Here is a 17,428-nt window from a genome sequence, read left to right on the forward strand (position 1 = left end):
AATGTGGGTTTCTATGGGGGAGGTTATTCTAGATGTCCGTTTGTTTGTTTGTTTGTTTGTTTGTTTGTTTGTTTGTTTTTTCAAGACAGGATTTCTCTGTGTCACAGCCCTGGCTGTTCTGGAACTTGTTTTGTAGACCAGTCTGGCCCAGAACTCAAGAGATCCACCTGCCTCTGCCTCCCAAGCGCTAGAATTCAAGATGTCCACTACTCCACTACCACCACCTGGCATTTCGTCCTATTTCCTGGGTAATAGTTTGTTTTAATTCTTCACATTTCAGTCTAGTTCTTTTTTTTTTTTTTTTTAAGACAGGAACTCATGTAGCCCAGGCTAGCCTCAGACTTACTGTACTAGAGCTGAGGGTGACCTGGACCTCCTGATTTTCCTGGAATTCCAGGCACGAAACATCACATCTGGCTTTGGATCACTTTTTAAAATCCAGAAAGCCAGGCAACAGAGCTAGCATCTCCAAGATGCTGATACATTTTGACCATCTACCCTGTGGTTCCATTTGAAGCCAAGGTTGTGAGCTTCGGAGACAAAGAAATCAACTCGGCAGAACCAGTTCTAAAACTTCCTCAGTTGGTAAAACAAACTGTTTGCTTCAAGCCTTCCTTCCCCTTGAGTATCCCTTATTTAGCTGGATCAGGCTGAATCCAGAGCCCTTGGGAGACAGCTGTTCAGCAGGTTCTTTAGGGCAGCTTTCTGCATTTTGCTGATTGATGATGGAGCACAGGGCCGAAGAATAAAAGGTGGCCTGTGCTGGGTTGAGGTTATTGCATGCTGTGTTCATCTTCCACTGACTCCTCTGTCAACAGCATTGGTTTTTACGACCCTAGAAGTTGATTGGTAAGAGGAACCAAGCAGTTCTTAGCCCCTGACTCAGACTGTATTGTAACAGAAGGTATGTAGAGAAGGCTTGCCTAGGTAACCATTGTCATAAGTGATGTATACTTAGGAAGGAATTAGCCCCAGATTCCAAGGATCTGTGAATATATACTCAAAGCTAACTCTAGTTTTGGTAATTGCTATTATTGCCCACTGGTAAGAATAAAGGATTATAGAGATTATGTGAACCCCAGGACACTGGCCTGTGCGTGCACACCCCAGTTGCATGGTGTATGTCCTCATTTATTGACTGTAGATGGGGTAGACAACATTTGTAGTGTGGGACTATTGGCTGCCTGTCCTGGGGTCTGAGTGTCCCTGTGGTGCAAAGGCCAGTCTGAGTCATTCCAAACTTCTGTGTTTTAAGTGTGTCCCTAAGGGTTGATATGTTGAAATCTTTTTTTGAACTCAGAGAGATCCACCTGTCTCTAGCTCCCCAAATGCTGGGATTACAAGCATGTGCCACCACACCTGGCTATGTGTTGAAATCTGAATTCCCAATGTGAGCTATGAAGAGGGTAGAAATTTAGTCTGGCCATGGTGCGGAGAGGTGGGATTTGGGGGGAGTGACCGGAGTTAGATGGGGATGTCGGTGCAGAACCCTGTGATCCAGTGCTGGTGACTTTATAAGATGGAAGGAGATCTGAGTGCAGGCATGATCTGTTGTCTTCCTTGCACCGTCTTGAAACTACTAGAAAGAAAGTCATCACCAGAAAACTTTTCCTTGACCTTGCATCAAAACTGTGAGCCAAAATAAGCATCTGGGAGTGGCGGGGAGACAGGGTCTCACTGTGGCCCCCTAGCTGACCTGGAACTCAGTAGGTCAGGCTGGCCTTGAACTCACAGAGATCTACCTGTTCCACATCCCAAGTGCTGGGATTAAAGGCATGCACAAGTATGTTCTGTTAAACATCTTTCCTTTCTAAGGCTATACGCATCAAGCATTTCATTATAGTAATAGAATGGACTACTCCTTTCTATCAAAATGCTAAATGAAAAGGGAATCTATCTTTGGGATAATTATAGAGATTGGCTCAACCATCAGAGGCTATAAAGATACAAATGTAATTCCTGTTGTATCTCCAAATACTTCTTGTTCTTCAATGAGAACGATTGGCAGGTTGTAGAGCATGACACTGGATCTGTCGTGAAACTAGGTCTTGCAGTGACTAGCACTGCAGTTGCGATTTTGGAAATGTTCTCTTTGTTGGAGCAAGCGTGGAAAGTAACTTCTAGTCTAATGACTTCACTTTGATCCATTTTGACCTGCAGAGTCTATCAGCAGGGACAGAAATACCTTTACAGGTCTGCCCCAAGATTCATCCATGAGGACAAGTGACTCACGGAATCATGAGATGGACATTAGCTCACTACAGTAATGCAAAGCAGGAAGCACCACACCTTAGATGCTCTGGTAAGATATGAGTGCGCCAGAGACTGGGATCTGAGTCTCAGAAACAAAGGGACACTGTTATCAATAAATAGTGTATACTGACAAAAACTTTAAGTAAAAGCAATATAGAGACTGGTAAACAAAACAAAGACCACCCAGGAGTGCAAGGGAGCCAGCACCGTTAGTGTGAAGGACAAATCTCTATACCTCAGCTCTTCTACAACTAAGAAGCGTGGCGCTGCTGCGTGTGGTGGTGCATGCCTGTGATTGACGTACTTGGGCTGAGGCAGAAGGATTGAGCTTCAAGCTAGCCTGAGCTACGTAGTTTCAGGCTAGGCCAGTTTGGGTTCATCTGAGATAAGATCCTTTTCCAAAAAGGAAGGTAAAGAGAAAAGAGGGAGGAAGAGAGTGCCCTGTGTTGTCCAGTTTCTGAGATGGCATACAATACACAGACATTTTTATTTATCAGTTGACCTGAAAAGCTAGCAAACCAAAGTCAGCCTCTAGGACAGTGGTTCTCAACCTTCTGGTGCTGTGACCCTTTAATACCTCATGTGGTGGGCCCAGCCATAAGATTATTTTCTTTAGGATCACAAAGATGTGTGTTTTTAATTGATAACTCAACCTCGAAATACAATATTGCACAAATTAAGGATGTCTCAACAATTCTGTTTATGCTACAAATGCATCAACATTCATATAAAACTAGGAGTTGACACATTTTGGTGGTAGTTTAGCTAATAGCGCAGACATTCCAGAAAAAACAGCCTTCCATAAAAGAACTCAAGGGTTACTTAAGATGCCAACGCAAGTCAATCATGTGTGGCAGCACACGGCCCAGCAAGTTGAAGCAAGAGGGTTGTGAGTTCAAGGCTGACTTGCACTATAAGATTATTTTCATTGCTACTTCACAACTGTCATTTTGCTACTGTTATGATTGTAATGTAAATATGTGTTTTCTGATTGTGAGCCACGTGAAAGGGTTGTTCAGTCCCCACCCCACCCCCAGAGGGGTCACGACTCCCAGGTTGAGAACCACTGCTTTACATGATCCATTCTCCCTAGGTCCAGCTGCAGCCTAGGCAGTTTTGCTGCCCACCCCTCTCAGTGTCTGGTACTTTCTGGAACTTAGAAGAAATACAATGGAAGCCAAGAGCCTAGGAGCAAGACTGTATCTCTTCAGGAAGGCGATTGTTTTCCTTTAAAGAAACCACTCTTATTTACTACTGGCAGTGTTGGAGACTATGGGTTACCAGTGCTCTGATCCAACTTTATAAAATGCTTGTTTGTAGTAATTTTCCATCACCTCATAGCTGGGACCAGAGGAGGCTGTGAAGGCACATAGAATTAGTGTGAGCAGGTCCCCTACTCTGGACCTTAAAATGCCCTGTTTCTATATAATATTCCTGCCAGTCTGTCCCTTCTCCACTGTGGAGCGTAATTGTTCAATGATCCAACAATGAAAAGGCCCGCCTGAACCAAGCCTTGATTGTGCACATCTTTAATCCCAGCACTTAGGAGAAGGCAGGTAGATCTCTGATTTCGAGGCCAGCCTGGTCTGTAGAGTGAGTTCTGGAACAGCCAGGGATATAAAGAGAAACCCTATCTTGAAAAACCAAGAGAGAGAGGCCTGGTTTGTAGATACTGAGTGATGTGCACTGCCAGCCGGAAGGGCACTGTGGTTTATCATAGTCCCTGCCCAGGGATGTCTAGGACAGAGAAGGGAAGATCTCAGTGGGTGGGATTGTAAACAGTGCTCTTTATCAGTGCTTTGACTTGAAGGATACATGAGCAGAGATCAAGATGTATAATCAGTCACTGACTAGATGGTCAGAGATTCAAAAAGAGCAAGTCCAAGACTGGTGTGGAAGTTTTGGAAGAGCTTTGAAAAATGAACCTTGAAGATTAGACCTAAGACCCCTAAAGCTACAGAATAAAGCATCCAGGTGCTTGCTGAGGTCCCATCTCAGACTCGATCCTCATCTTGGCTGTATTGTCCTGATTGTGGACCCAGCATAAATGTACTATTAAGCCCAGCATTGTCAGGGCAGTGGGCTCATGTCACCGGACTTCTTTCATTCTGTTGGAATAGACAGTTAGTCTGTAATTATTCTGCCTTAACCTAATGTGCCTTAACCAACACTGAGGTTTAAAAGCTAAGAACATGCTATTAGGGTTCTCTAGAAGAACAGAACTGATAGGGTGAATACATATTATAAAAGGATTTATTAGAGTGGCTTACATCAGAGAGGCTGGATAGTCTAACAATGATTGCCTGTACATTGGATGCCTATGAACCTGGCTCAGTCCACAGGCCAGATGCATCCTTTGTCCCAGTCTGTTGCTGAAGGCCTGGAGAACTGGAAGTCACTGGCCTTCAGTCACAGTAGAAGGCTGTGTTAAGAGGATGGTAACAGGAACAATGAACAAGCACAGCAGCGACATGGGAAGGCAGACAGGCAAGGAGGACAGCTTTACCTCAAAGCTCTGTGTGTGCAGCTCACTGTCAGAGGCTGCCACCCACTCAGGGGGTGGGGGTGGGGTTTCTCTCCATGAATCCTTTCTAGAAATGCTCTCACAGACCTGCGGAGTGGCTTGTCTCAGGTAATTCCAGGTCTAACCAAGTCAACAGTCAAGGTTAGCCATCACAACAAAGGACAGTGCCTTGGCCAAGAAGTCACAGAGAAGAGGCACCAGACTACGTCTGTTGGGATCCACACTTAGATTCACAAGATCCCCTGGTGGCTTTTCAGACATCTTGTTTCTCCCGCTATTACTTGCTATGGGCCAGTCTTTCCATTCTTCCAAGAGCCGACTGAGTCTTGTCCCTGGCCTTTGCCCTTACTATTCCTCCTACAACCTGAATAGCATAGCAGCATGTTTGCATCACTTTCTGTTTCCTCTTATTGGTGACCTTCTTTGCAAGCATCACCTTCTTAGCAGAATGTCCTGTGTCTGTTTAATCTAGCTTCCTCAGGAACTTTCCATTTTAATGGATTTAACTGCAAAAACTTTCTTGTATTTTCATCATAGAACTATTCTTTTTAGGGTGTTCATCTGTGTGCTGAACACCCACTCTCATTGTTATGTTGTCAGGAAAGGGTTTATTTCATCTTACAGCTTATATATAGTTAGTTCATCTGAAGGGAAGTCAGGCCATGGAACTCAAGGTAGGAACCTGGAGGCAGGAACTGAAGCAGAGGCAATGGAGGATCCACGCGTACTGGCTTGTTCCTCATGGCTGGCTCAGCCTGCTTTCTTATAGCACTCAAGACTACCAGTCTAAGAATGTCATCACCTTCATTGAGCTGGGACCCTCCCACGTCAATCATTCATCATGATAACGCGCCACAGGCTTGCCCAAGGCTGATGTGGTGGGACATTTTCTCAACCGAGAGTCCTCCTCCCAGATAGCTCTAGCTTGTGTGAAGTTGATAAAACAAACTGCAAACAACCAGGACACTCATTGTCTACCTAAGACACTAAATGTGTAGCCATATTAAAATGAAACAACTCGATCAGATTCCAGAATTTGAATGGTGGTGAGATAATCACCAAAATGAAATGAAATAACAATCCTGAACAGAAAATGCTGAAACTTCTGAAAATAAAAGCATATCTAGGGAAAATACTATAAAGCATGCAAATAGTTCTAAGTAGAAAACTAAAAAGGTTCTTTGAGCAATTTTTTAGGAGGAAAAAAAGGCACTATATTTCTGAAAGGATTGGTGGTTGTTTCAGGGGTTTGTAATTGCTGGCATGATTAACATTCGAAGACTTCTAGGCCTTTCCCTGCACTGTCATGTTCTTAGATACAGAGAAACCCTATTTGTAATATTGGCCTCCAGAATACTTTCAGAGCACAGTTTGTATGAATAAAGTTGTACCCTAAGTGTGCAGTGACCTGGCTACATTCAGCAGCTCTGGCCCCGGGGCAGTAATGTCCATGAACGTACCCAGGATCTGTGGACATAAATCAGCACTTGGCCCACGCACAAGAGAGAGAGAGAGAGAGAATCTGTGGGAATAACCTCTTGTCCCAGAGAGAGGGATACACTTGGGCCACTCTTGTACAATTCACACAGCTATGCTCCAAATGGCCTCCTGAAGTTGTGTGGCATGTTGGTTTGGAGTCATCCACCTAAGAGATGTGTCGGGTCAGGACTATAGCTCCTGGATGTGGGTTGTCATGGCTGCCCTTGCATCGATCTATCCTACGACCATGACTTCTCTTTGGGACCACACTTCCCCTACTTTCAGCCCCTGTGGGTTAGTGGATTTGCTGTACCTGCTTTCTAATTTGAGACCTTTATACCTCATGTCCTATTAGCTTCAATGCTGGGTCCAGGACACCCCAGTGAAACCAAGTGTAAGACAGAAACTGGAAATATAGAAACCAGACATGTCACTCACGAGACTTAAACCTAGAAAGTATATACCTGGTGTAACCAGCATGCAGGCCGGGGAAGAGGAGAATGCAAAGCAAGATGGAGCTTAGAGAAGGAACAAGGGGGCCTCCTGAGTTTCGTGGCTAGGCCTGTAGTCTCATGGGCGCCTGAGGAAGTGTGCTTCATTTAGACTTGCCATATGTGAGCCTGTGCATTTCTGTCATTTCTTTTTCTTTTGAATCAAGATTATCTTAGGTTTCCCTCATTTACAACTGAATGTCCTTGCTGGTATAAAGTCCTCACAGCTGTCTCGGTTCTCCTCTAGTAGTCAAATTTGATATTGGCATTTTCTATCCTTACTGGATAATAGCCCTGATTGTGCAATTTCAGATTAAAAAGCGTGTTATTATGAATCAGAAGTGTTTTCGGGATTTATTACTAAAAACTGATAAAGAGCTCTGCCTTGATGGCTGAGTTCAAGTTGAAGGAGATGCACGTGCTCCATGAAGCCTCTGCATGTGCACTTTGAAGATGTAGTCTGGGCTTCAGCTCTTCTGTGTGTGGTGTCTGTGTTCAGGAGTGACAGTTGCATGGTGTTCCAGAGATGGGGGGATTTGCTTGCTTAGAGACCCTGGGCTTCTGACTTTGAGTTGCAATAAAATTGGAGAAATAAAAAGAACAAAAGAAGAAAAAATAGGATTTGGATGTCACTAATTAAAGCAAAGCACCAACTCCACAGTTTGGGGTGATTAATGACACTCTTATCAAAGCAATAGAAAGAAAATGGGGAAAGCTGTGTCCACTTAAACTGGAAACTTAAATATTAGGTTACCATGGAAAGCTGTTGTCTCACTTAGAAAAGTTCTCTTTGCATGAAGTTAGGATTAATACATTTATAGTACTAAGAATTTCATCAAAGGAGGCACATACTAGTTCTATGTGCTAGGTAGGAAAATAAGACAACAACAACAAAAAACCCATGGAACTGAAATAACACTTAGTAGCAAAATCACAATTATGAAGTAGCAATAAAAATAAATGTATTGTTTGGAGCTCCAAGACCATCAGAAATGTGTGTTTTCTGATGGTCCTGACCTACAGGTTGATAAGTTCTCTTCTAAGCAATTCTAAATCCCATCAAGTTGACAGTCAAGATAAACTACCAGAATATTTATAGATGGCAAAGTAATGTCACATTAAACACATGATTTTGCATTGGAAAAATAAATAAAACAACCCACTCTGTTATGTTTGTAATCAAGCTGCAGGAAAGAAAACTCAGTAAAATTGTCAGCTTTTAGGATATGTGAGTTGAAGAAGGATTGGGAGTAGAATTAACTACAAACAGGTTTGGCACAAATGTTTTGCAGTTAGTCATGATGGCTGTACAGCATTGAAAACACACCAAAGACTGCTGAATTGAATACTTTAAGGTAAGTAGGTGCTACCTGACTTTTTATCTGAAATTCAGTTTCTAATGGGTTGTTGACAAGAATGTTTGCTCAACATTAAAAAAAAAGTGACAGTTACTCCATTACAGATGTCCTAAGAACAGTTCTAGTGGTTTTTCTATCTTTCTGCTCTCTATAGATTCAATGAGGCCCTTTTTCTACAAATTCCATTGCCTTAAAGTAAGCTTGGTGTAGCTTGTGAGACACCAAGTAAGAGTGGAGATGGGAAGAAAAGAAGATGAAGGAGGAGGAGGAAGAGGAGGAGGGGGAAGGGGAAGAGGAAGATAGGGCCCACGAAGGCTCATATGTCATAAAACCACTGAAAAGTTGAAGGGCTGGATCCAACCAGGATGAGCTGAGGTCGGACCTGGAATCTCTTGTTTGGGAGGTTGCCAGGAAGCCTTGGCTTTAAAGAAACCCATCTAGCCTGGTATGGTGGTATAATCCTAGCACTGAGGCAGGAAGATCACATGTTCAAGGCTAGCTTGGGCTGCATTTTGAGGCTGCCTCAAAACCAACAACAACAACAAACCCAGAGAAATATAACCCTAAAGGTTAAATCTTAATCTGGTTTAAATATTTAATACAATATGTAACAGAGTCTACATTAGATTAGTAACTTAGTTTCTAAATTTGAGAGCTTAATAACATTGTCAAGAATGTTTTCTCTGCCTTTCCCTTCTGCCATGCTCACAAACCTAAAAAATGGTGACTGGTTTTTGCAGGCATCACATTCAGCTAACCTCTTCAATCAGAAAAGGGTGCTGGGTATTGAGGGGTGGGGCCCTTGTTTCCTTTTTAGAAACTTCCAACAGACTTTTCCTCCAGTCTCATTGACCAGAATTGTATCTCTTGCCTGTGTCTAAACCCATCACATGGCAAGGATCATGAGACAAATATGTTTGACTTATTTATCAAGTCATCCCTAGAGGCTAGCAACGAAATCATCCTTGTCAAAAGATATAAAGAGTAAAAAAAAAAAAAAATTAAGGTTCTGTTAGCGAAAGCTTGAGGGGGTGCTCTGGGCAGGTTGACAATGCCTGCCATGCAGAACCCTAATCTGGCCAGCCAGCTGTAGTGTGGCCAGATTAATGTCCCTCAGGAGGTAAGCATGGCTTTGTCCATTGGAAAAATTGCCATCATACTGAGGCTTCATCTGAATGTGTAGAACTCTTTTAGCAAGTTTTCCCCCTTATTTCAAGTCACATACTTCACTGTGACTTCAGATGACCTCTCTTACCCAGGTGGACCTTACTTTGAAAGACTGTGGGAAGCATTTTACCCACTCTACAGGCTGACCTAATTTTTTTAGTTGAGAATTGAACTCGTCATTAGTATTTGTGGCACAGCTCTGCCTGCCCCAGTTCCTGACTCTCTCCACACCCTGCCCCCACAACCTTAAATTAAAATCCTTAGTGAATTTTCCACTGCTGAAGAGGAGCCATGGCTCTGCGCTCTGGCCCCTGGTTTACCTGGAGCTCAGTTGCTCTGTAACTTTTGCTGGATAATGGCTGCCTTGCCCTCACTTTTTGTTTGTCTGTGTTTTCTGGTTGAGTTTTATATTATTGATCATTCTAGAGTTGGTATTCATCTCATTTTATGCATTGCCAGTGTAGACACTCTTGGACACCTGTTTTATTCTTTTTTTTTTAATTTAATTCATCATGAGGGTGATCAAACCCACTTCTGTACCAGGCAAGAACACTACTGGAGAACTTTGCCAGCCCTGGAGAACATTTGGGGGGAGGGGGGCGCAGAGAGGGAAGTTCAAGACAGGGCTTCTCTGTGTAGCTATGGCTGCCCTGGAACTCCATCTGTAGACCAGGCTGGCCTTGAACTCACAGAGATCCACCTGCCACTGCCTCCTGAGTGCTGGGGTAAAAGGCGTGTGCCACCCCCTGGAGAACATTTTAAAATTAAGAGAAGTTGGCTTGTGCTAGGCATGGTAGTGCACACCATTAATTCCAGCAATCAGGAGGTAGAGGCCAGGGGGTCTCTGTGAGTTCAAGCCCAGCCGAGTCTACATTTTGAATTCCAGAACAGCCAGGGCTACATAGTAAGACCCTGTCTCACAAAAACAAAACAAAAAGAAGTTGGTTTGTTGTTTGGACCTAGTGGCATACTCTTACAAAAGAGGAGAGAGACAGAGACAGAGAGAAAGAGAGAAAGAGAGATCCTGCCTTCCTTCCCCACCCCCATTTGCTCAATTCAACCTGGATTTCTTTCATTGGCAGTGAAAAAAGTGACTGGTGCCGTGGGCATTAGCATTCTGCACTGGCTATTTGGCTAACAGTCAAAGCTGTCCACATTTATGAGGAGGGTAATGGAAGTCATTTTCATTCTTGTGAGGTCTCATTATTAGCATCTCATTGAGCATTGTGTGGTTCTATAGAAGTAAATGTCATTTGTCATCAGATTAGAGGGATTTATTTGAAAGCGGTCTATGACCTTTAGTTCTTTACAGATGAAGTGGTTTTGTCTGGCTCCTGCTCCAGCTCCCAGCCTGGACTTTCAGCATTTTGATTTAGGGCCATATTTATGAGGCAGCCTTTGGCCCTGCTCACACTCTTGCTCTCACTGTCTCTCCAGCATCCTGACGGCAGGGGCAGCTCACACTTGTGGGTTTCAGTCTCTGGGTTGCTGCCTAGGCCATGGGAGGTCTCGCTGCCTCTCAGTGGCCATTGTGCATCTGCTCCCGGAGCGTCATCACTTGGTGTGGGCTTCTTTTCAGTGGTTGCTAGGATACATCATCAGAATTCATTCACCCTTGAGAATCACAGCCAACTTGAGTTCTTCCTGACTTCTCAGTATTGCAAAAGCAGGGGCAATGTGATCATCCTGTTCAGTTTGCTGAGCGTCACTGGACTGTGGATAGAGACCAGGGGAGGTGGTGGGGGCTGTGCAGCTCAAATGTCTTCTGGAGTCTTCCTGCTACTTCAGATCTGGATAAAAATGAGTCAGACTGCCTTGCTCGTCTTCACTGTTGAAGGAAGTCCAACAAAGCATGTACTCTTTCAGATTAACCTTGATCTAAGCATTCTTTTTACTCCCTCTCTTCCATTTTCTTTCTTTCCTTCCTCCCCACCCTTCTCTGTTTTGCTTGGACTAGAACCTAGAACCTTGCGCTACACCGACGAGCTCCATGCCAGCCCGCAGAGCCCCACTTCTGCTGAATTCCATCTAACAGGCTGTGTAGTCACGCTGTACTATTTCCACTCTACATCAGTCCACATGTGTACCTCAGCCCCTCTCATGATCTCCACGAGATAGTCTTCACAGTTCCTTAATGTCACAGCCCATGCCTATAAGCCTAGCACCTGGAGGCGGAGGCTGGAGAATCAGGAGTTCAAAGTCATCCTCAGCAACATATCCAGTTGGAGGCCAACCTGGGCCACATAATATCCTATCCCAAAAAACAGAAGCAAGTTAGCCACAGTAGATATTTATGTACATGGCACACTTCAAAATGAAAACACAGAGGATCCTACATATCAAATAAGTAAACATATAAGTAAATAAATAACCTTAATGTCAGCTGATGGAACATGGTCCAAGAATGGAGTCAAGTGAAGAAAATGTTGAGTACTTGTCGGAAAACTCCAAGAAACCAAGAGTCTTGTGACCTCAGTTTCTTCAAAAACAGGTAACTTTCCTTGGAATGTGCTTTTGTGCCCCTCCCAGGTGTATAGGAGAGTAGTGAATTCACTTCAGATTATTCATTACAGCTGGCTGTTGCTATTTGTTTATGGGCCTCTGTGGGAAAACGTGTGTCTTCTTTATGTGTAGCCTGCCCTCGTGGTTGTACACATCACTCACATGCCTCCTTTTAACCCCCAGAGTAAAACTGTCTGATGGTCCAAATAAAGATGGCTATTGCCCCTCATTTACTGGCTCCACCTTCCAAGGTCCCACCGCCTTTAGAGCAGTAAACAATTAGTATTTATTACTGTTGTTTTGGTGATCAAACCCAAGGACTGTTGCATTGTAGGCAAGATCTGTGCAAACCAGCTACAGCCCAGCCCCAGTATTTACTCTTAACTGTCCTTCTACACGTCGCTCTTATTGTTTAAGTCCCTCTTCCTTTTTTTTTTTCTCTCGATTATTTCCTTCTCTAAGAAGAGAAACAGATATAGGAAAAACAATATTTGTTTTGTTTTAAATTGTACGGGTGGGGCTTGGGGGGTGTGGCACATGTGCCACAGTGAACATGTGGCAGCCAGAAGACAACTTTGTTGGTTAGTTCTCGTCTTTTACGGGCTGCAGGGATTGGAATTAGACCCTTGGGCTTGCTCAGAGTGCCTACTGTGCCATCTAGACAGCCTTCATGATTGTTTTCTCACTATCGAGTCCAGGCTGACTGACCTCCAATTCGAGATTCCCCTGCATCAGCTTTCTGAGATCTAGGCCTGCAGGTATGCACCACCATGCCAACTAAGCCTCCTTTTTTAAATGCAGACCAACTCAGCACGCCTCCATGTAGTGAGAATTCTGGGATTTTGGTTTCTTAAAAAAAAACACAGAAATATTATTCAGAAATTGTTTTCATTTTAATGCCAGGTGTGGGGTGTGGAGCTGCCTTGCAGCGGCTGACTGTGATTTGCCTCGAGCTGTAGCAGAGGCGTGGTTCTGCCAGCTGCAGTTACTGCAATTATGACAACTTCTCAGAGGGTATATAAATGCTAGGGCCCTGACAGGCAAAGGTGGGCGGTTGTTGACCATTAGGGGTTAGTGGGGTGGTGGTTGTGGTTTGTCAGTAGTCGTACTCAAAGAAGAAACAAGAAGAAAGAAATTAGATTCAGATCTGTGTGTGTGTGTGTGTGTGTGTGTGTGTGTGTGTGTCTCCCTCTACCCTTTTTCCTCTCCTATCTAGTGGTGGAGGGTAAAACTGGGGGGATAAAGGGTGGGAAAAAGAAGAACCCACAAAGTAGCTAAGGAAAGCTACACATCAGCCTCTGAGTATGTAAATTCTCCATTCTTGCTTTCCTGGTAAATAAGAACTTTGTCATTTCTGTGCATAAGCCCAGGTTAGTAAAGAGAGGGGACTATAGCTCATTTTGTCTCACAACATTTTTAAAAAGAGTTATTTAAAAGTATTTATTATTTAACTTTTAAATTGTATATATGTGCCTGAGTGTATGTGCGTGCACCATGTACATGAAGGAGTTATAGGCAGTTGTGAACTGCCATGTGGGAGCTAGGATTCGAACCCCAGGCTCCTTCAAGAGCAGTAAGCACTCTAACCACTGAGCCATCTCTCCAGCCCTTACAGCAGCATTTATGAGGTTCACTGTGTTCCAGACTGTGCTGAATGCTCATGTACTACTTAATTCCCACAGTCACTCCTTGAGCAGGTGCTTCGCTGTCCGTTCTTCAAGTGTTGAAACAGAAGACATGGAAAATAAATGGCCATGACCAGGGACACTCGGCTGGTTGGTCTAGAACTGGTTTCAAGAGTATTATAAAAAAAGAGTATAACCAGCTGGCTCAAACATGAAGACCTACAGCCTGCCTGGTCTGCCTAGGCTTCCTTCAGATTCTCTGTCTCTGTAGATATCTGAGATTATGTATGTATTATAAGCCATATTATTTTTCATCCGTTACTGGCAGCTGAATACAACACTTAACTGGAATCTACAGCATAACGGGCTGTGAGCCACAGCAGACCCTGGGGTGGAATGAGGAGATGTGGGGGGTGCTATACCTTTCTTTAGGGAAAAAGGGGCTATCTCCATTGACAACAATCCACCAGAGCTTGGAGAGCACTGGGTAGCTCTTTTGAGCTATTTGAAGGAATCTTAGTTTGTTTCACCTACTTTTTTTTTTTCACTTTGTACCTCTTCGTAGCAGGCTGGAGAACAGAAAGAAGAGCGCCCTGGGACTTCGTTCCTGCAAAGGCAGGTTGACAAGCTGCCTTCCTCCCTCTCTGGAAGAGAATCCCTGCCCCAGGAACTTTTGATTCTAGACCCACAAGCCTCAGGGGGAGGGTGTTTTCTGACTCAGTGGAGCAGCGGCAGCAGCAAAAGTGCCTCCGCTTTGCCCGGGTCTCATGAGTGGCTCAGAGGTCAGGGGTGACATTCCTCTGAGACAAGCTGGGTGTCACGTGGGGAAGTTGGAGGGCTCCCCGGTGAGTCCAGAGCTTTTGGTGGGGGTGCTGCCATGACCCACCCCTCTAAAGATGCCCCTCCTGGGAGCAAGAAAACTCCTCCTAACCTCAAAGCACCAGAACACCTCAGGTGGGTGGGGTTGGCCACGCTGGCCTCGGAAGAGGCCACCACCAAAGCAGTAGTAGCTGGGTGGGAAGAAGGAAGAGAAGCTGGCCAACCTCCCTGGAGCCCCTTTCCTGCTCTGAATGTGCTATGTTCATTTGCACTCTCATTGTCCAGGTGCACACAAACTCACCAAGGACATGCATCTGCCTAGGGGAACAATTCCTACATTGCTAGAGTTTAATAGATGTATAATTAAAAAATTAGCAGCAGCTATAATTTTTAAGGAAAAACCCTCAACTTTACCAACTTTACATTTTTTTTTTTACTGCAAAACCAATAAAAGTATATGGTAAAAATTTAGGAAATATAAAAAGAAGAATATGATTCTGCCACCCAAGTAGTATTTTGAACACCTCTAAATACATCTTTTTTTTCTATGCAAAATGTAAATATTTATTGTCTTTATAAAAGGGTGAGTCTCTAACTCATTTTCTAACTTGTTTTTCTACTTACTGAAAAATTTGTGACTATCATGCCATTTTCATTTTCATGTATGAGATCATTAACTGGATAATATTTCATATCATAAACATATAATTTATTTTAACACTTACCTCACTATTAGACTAGACTTTAAAATCTGTTGTTATATTCTGACCTATGAGGTGAAGAATTCTACTTAAATTCCTGGTCTGGATTAAAGACCAATAACCCAGGAAAAATCTACTGAACAGTTTTCATTGCGAGAATCTTACAGTTCTTTCCCACACAAAAGGAGGCTGTTATGTTCTGTGTTCTGTGTTCCATGGTATATAACTTGTTAGTGTTCCTAGCCAGGCTACTCTAACATTGTTAATTCTTCCTCATCCTTAACTTGGGAGATGTTCCTGTGAGTGAACACGATCTGTCTTCCCAAGGCTCACTTGCAACAAAGTGACATATTGAATGTTAACTTACTGCTAGAGTTTAGGAGAAAACCAGCCTAAAATTGAATAAGGCAAAACTGTAACAGACCATTAACTCACTGCTTGGGGTGTGTATATGTCCTTCTAAGAGCATTAGATAGAGTGTAAAAGTCAAGATCCACCTCCAGAGAACATTTGTGTGGGTTGGTTGGCCCTCACTGTGTCTCATTCACACCTTCTCTTCCTCTTCTACACCCCATCCCCATAAGTCAGTTTCAAGAGACACTTTCACTTTTTGTCTTTTCCTTTAACTGGTTTGAAGCATATATTGCATCAACTTTTCTTTCCTTTGGCACATACCATTGGCTGTCCAGACTGCATTCATCTTCCCTCATCATATTGCTGTCCCGTTTTCCTTGAGGGGGCCCTCATCCCCCATTTCCAACCATGTAGATCTTATGACAGACTTCACAGCCATCTCATAGTTTGGACCTGAATCTCCTCTCCCAGACACAGTGTTTGATTGAAAGATAGGCACAAGAGTTGAGCTAGTCCAATTGGAATCCTTCAATAAGAATTCTGGGACATGGCTCCTTTCTTTTCTCTCTGACACTGGTGGTGAGTGCCTTCCCATCCTTAGACCTACTGGTTGGCATCTTTAACAAAAGGAGAGCCAGGCTCTGGGTGCAGAAACTACAGATGATGAGACCCTGTGATCTTTAAGACTCTGGGTTGAGTTTAGCCTAAATGAGTAAACGTTTGGGGAAAAAAAAATCCACCCCCTTAATCAGCAGAGAAATCAAAACTCCACTGGTATACCGTCTCTCCCCAGCCAGAAGGTTTTCTTTAAAAAAACAGAGGGCAGTGAGTCCTGGCCAGGCTGTGCTGGGAAAAGAGAACACTCATCCTCTGGCTGGGATGTAAGTTAGCATAGCCCCTGTGACAGTGAGTATGGAAGCTCTTCAGAAAGCTAAAAATAGAGCAGTTGTGACTGAGTTACACCAGTCCTGGTGCATATTCAAAGGAACCAAAGTCAGCGCTCAAGAGGGACATGTGCGTATTTGGGTATTTGTCCATCAAGGCCCCTGTTCACAGCAACCGGACAGTGGCAGGTGCCCATCAGTGGAAGGAAATGTAGGTAAAGGTAAATCAAATGTAGCATATACTCACAATGGAGTTTACCTCAGCCACAAATAACAAAATGGTGTTAATGTAGGAAAAGTTACATGCCAGACTCAGAAAGTCAAGATCACGTCATCTCTCATAATTGGAATCCAGATTTTAGGCAGACATGGACAAATGGCAGGGGATCAAAGTACACTGGGTATATGAATAAGATTGTCAAAATGAAACTCACTACTTATTTATTTATTTTGGTTTTTGGAGACAGGGTTTTTCTATGTAGCCTTGACTGTCCAGGAGCTTGATCTATAGACCAGGCTGGCCTCAAACTCACAGCAATCTGCCTGCCTCTGCCTCCCTGAGTGTTGGGATTAAAGGCGTGTGCCACCACAACAGGCTGAAACTCACTGCTTTTAAAAGGTTTTTACATTCCTTTAGTTTTAAGTTATTTTACTGTTTTTATGTGTATGATGCATGTAAGTCTGTGCATCACCTATGTGCAGTGTCTAAGAAAGCCAGAAGAAGGTATCAGATCTCCTGGGAAAGGAATTGCAGACAGTTGTGAGCTGTCACGTGGGTGCTGGGAATTGAACCTGGGTCCTCTGAAAGACCAGCCAATGCACTTTTCCACTAAGCCATCTCTCCAGCCCAACACTTATTTACTTAGTATGTGAATGCACGTGGCTATGTGTACATGTGTAAGTCGGAGGATAAGTTTTGGTTCCACCATGTGAGTCCCAGTGATTGAACTCAAGTTGTCCTTATCCACTGAGCCGTCTTGCTGGCCCCCAAAGTCATTACTTTATTTGATTAATATTCATTAATTTATAAAAGAAGCAAACAAATGAAAAAATCCTTCCTGAAGTCAATTGTCCATCTGTCCTTTAAAATATGGAAACAAGTAATTTTTCTAAGTCAGCTTGGGAAAAGTTTTCTAATGTTTGTGGCTGACTGAAATGCTCTCATCCGTGAGAAACTATAGACTGGCATTCATGCAGAACTCATGTCAACATAGGTTTGACTCTTTTATTCCTTGATCCACTCCAGGGATAGAAAATAGTTCTTACCTTGG

Source organism: Meriones unguiculatus, chromosome 2 (genome assembly GCF_030254825.1).
Source record: "Meriones unguiculatus strain TT.TT164.6M chromosome 2, Bangor_MerUng_6.1, whole genome shotgun sequence".
Classification (NCBI taxonomy): domain Eukaryota; kingdom Metazoa; phylum Chordata; class Mammalia; order Rodentia; family Muridae; genus Meriones; species Meriones unguiculatus.